This window comes from Nicotiana tabacum, chromosome 5, assembly GCF_000715075.1.
Source record: "Nicotiana tabacum cultivar K326 chromosome 5, ASM71507v2, whole genome shotgun sequence".
Taxonomy (NCBI): domain Eukaryota; kingdom Viridiplantae; phylum Streptophyta; class Magnoliopsida; order Solanales; family Solanaceae; genus Nicotiana; species Nicotiana tabacum.
This window is the reverse complement of record NC_134084.1, coordinates 64,691,152-64,695,088: the sequence shown is the minus strand read 5'-3', so window position 1 is coordinate 64,695,088 and position 3,937 is coordinate 64,691,152.

The following is a 3,937-nucleotide window of genomic DNA, read 5'->3' as shown; positions in this document are numbered from 1 at the left end:
AAACTAAATTAAATATGAAGTCCCAATAAGGGATAAAACTATAACTTATGAGATTAGGATAGTGTATATAAATTCGGGAGTATGAACTTCCCTTTATGCCTCGTTATCAAACACATGTAATTATGAAACCATGCCAAAATGAAGGAAAGGGATTAGCCTTAACATAACTTGTCAGAATCTTTCCAATAACCAAGTTGAACTTGCCTCTTTGCACCTTAATCTACAACAACGATAATATTACTAGCATTATGTTATGAAAGGTACAACTATCGCACAACAAACGACAAGCTTATTTTGTATTAAAACGGGCAGCATCTCCCCTATAATCCGTACTTCCTCCAAATTCAAGATAACACCAACAACACAAGAACATAACAATAACAACATATATACATTATTTTCCAGCCTGCTATACACCATCAAATACTACAAAACAGCCCAACATACCCCAATCTCTTCATACACAAAACGACCACCGTAGTAGTATCAAACGATCTGGAAATGTTACAACAAAATACCAGACCACTACCCTACATCTATATGGTGTTTCTCCACACCCTTCCTCCTCCAAAACTCCATAAAACAGTAGTAAAATATGTAGACCAACAACAACACAAAATAGTCCACGAAACAGTCTGCTACAAGTGAATAACTTGAACTCACGGCTTCCGATCACCGTCCCATGAGTTCTTACAGTTATAAAACGACTTTATCATGAATTTATAACAGAAAAAATGGATGAAATATAGAAGTAAACTCACCTTATTTGTTTGATAACTCAGCTCCTATCTTGGTTCTTCAAACTCTAGGTTTTAGCTCCAATTAGAACTTGAAAGGGAGAGAAAATCAATTAGGTTTGTAGGAAATATTTGGGAGGATTTTTGCAGAGCTTATGTCTGGTTTATATGACCTATTTTCAGTCTAATATATGAATAAAATAGTCCTTTCAAATGCCTCTTTGGACCCCTAAATGGACCTTTTGGGGCTCTCATTTAAGCAAGTAGGTGACACACCTACTTGTCACCTAGCAGCATGCGCAGTCTCGCAAAAACGCTCATACATCTCGACTCCAATGTTGTATTCACAAATGGTTTAATGCATTAGAAAGTAGACTCATAGAGATTCAATTTGATGGGTGGAACACCCCATAACCTAAAGCATATTGGTAGAAAATTGTAGTTACATTTGACGCAAACTTTCAGTAAAACTTATGAACGTAACTTGTGATGACTTTCATCGACTTTTGTTCCACAACTCGCTTGACTTCAAAACACAACACACGACTATCATATGAATAACCTAATTCATAACATAACCTCCTTATCATGTTAAGCACCCAGTATTTCCCTAAAAGTACATGTTATAACATTCCCAACTTGTCGACTTTCGACGAAACATTATTTTCTTCAATTCCTTTAGCTTCTAATCCTTCCAACCCTCTTTGTACTTGTTGTTCATAATCTTCAATATTTGTAACCTCCATGTTAACATGATTAACTAACTTTGTAAAATTTTCAAAGATGATTTCGTTTTTGAGCATACATCAATTGACTTCCGACGTACTCTTACGTACGAAACAATGGGGTGTAACATCATTCCCTCCTTTGGAATATTCGTCCTCGAATATAGACTGATGCATTTATCAGTCTCATAACCTATAGCTCTTACAAATACTTTACTACTTTCCTTTCCATCTAGGCAACTAATTTGTGAATAAATCCAAAGGTCAGGGCATTCCCCCCTTTAGGCCTCTTTCTCACACCACGACTTGTGGTCAGAATTTTTTCAATCTCGTAATTGTTTCTACTTTATGTCCTGCAGCTTGTACGGCTCTATCCTTATATGTGCGCATATGTGACTCTTCTCTCCTTTTTCCTTCATATTTTAGCCGATCTTTAGGCCTCACTTTCTGAACATATACAGAACTTTGACAAGTTGTCCCTCTAGAAATCTATAGGTTTACTGAAGTCCTTTGCTTGGTACTTTGTCGAACTTACGACTATTGCTATATTTTGCTTCACATCCTCGGATATCTATCCTTGTGGATTTACTGCATCTAGGCAGGTCATACTATACCATAACACGTACTTATATTTATTATTACCGAGGTCTGCTACCAAAATCCAAGTTATTCTCTCACTGCTTATCCTATATGTATAAATATATGTCCTTTAATGCTTCCTCATTACTGTTCATCTTAAGAATGGAAACCAAATCTTATCTCGTGGTTTGGAACTTTTATCCATCTGTTGCTGATTCACCTTAATGTCGATCTTAATCTACCATTTATAACTTGAAACCTCTTACGTAATATATTGTCACTAGGGCTCATGTCTCATCTGGGAACATCTAAAGTTATTTTACTGATCCACTTAGGGCCAATACTATACTTCAATAACTGTATTTCATAGCATCTCAATGTGATTCACCTTATAGGGGTATTTTAATCCTGTACAATTCATGAAATCCCTTTTCTTTGAGTCATTACCCAATCAAAGGCCTAAACGTCATTCTCTAATTTATCACAATTGCACCCTTATTCTATCACTAGGGCAACATTAATTCTCCTAGTCCTAAACTCCTCTAATTTCACTCACACTATACTGAGCATTTTATAACTTATAGAAACCATCAGCTCTCTTGTTGTGATGGGTTTAATCCCGAGGACTTACCTATTCTCGTCACCTTCTCACTTACATATTCTTATCCTTACTCCTGTCTACTTAAAGCCTTGTCGCTCTACCATAATTTAGCTTGCGCCTAACATATATCTATTTATACCACTCGCAACCTTTCTTTAACTTGCAAGCACCATAGATTTCCTTATGTTACTCTAGAACCTCAAGCGAGACTTCATATCGTCTCTAACTCTTATTTACTATCTTAACTAGACCTATCTGTATCTGGAAACCACATGCTGGAAAATATGCCACTGACGACACCATTATCATTTCTTGATATAGAATTGTGACGCTTCTAGTCCTCTATCTAATATCGGGATTATTCATAACCTTCTGTACTTGGGCATCTCATACCTTTTTCACATGTACCTTACTTACCTTTAAATCTTGTATCGTATCTTGTATCTCTTTCATAACCTCCCTTCCACATAGGTGGAATTCACATCCACACCTCAAAGCTCTACTATAATACTTACACATCATGTGCATACACAATCATCCAAAAGCTTCATACTGACTTCTTGTGAGGTTGGTACTGTTCTAACTAGATTTATCATAGAGACATTATAGAATATGTCCGTTGTACTATCTTTTTTTGTACCTCTAATATTTAAAGTGATTCTACAATGTTCTGAATCACGATTTCTATACTCATCGGGGTCTAATAATCAAACTTCTGATTCACTTTGCTGATATAACTCTTTAATTTCCTTCTCTATGTCACCCTTTAAGTAGGCTTACTTTAGCTTCAGATCTGCGGCTCAGGGTACTAGTTATTACTTTAGCCCCTCATCGATGCTATGGAACATCCATGATATAACCTTCTAAAGATTCAAGCTTTTGTTTGTGACGCGGACTCAATTTTTTCTTTTAACTTATACTAGAGTCTTCTATAGCTGTATCATTGTCAACATATATGCTGCATGGATAACACTCTGAAATCTTAGGTGTGTTCGTAACATAACTAACTCTGGGTCATTTATCGAATAATTCCTTTCGCGCCTTCTCAACTTTCGTTAAAAGTAACCAATTAAATTTTCTTGGTCCTTCTACCACTTGTTGCATGAATACTTGGCTTATCTTAGTGCCCACATATATTGAAATTTCATGCAGCTCATATGATCACGAATATTACTTCGGATTTTACTTCCCGTTCCTTAGTCACGATAGGTGCCACTTTCTTATGGAGTGCATACAATATTATACTGAGACTGATGTTACAAGATCATTTCTTATTTAGGTCACTATGCTTATGT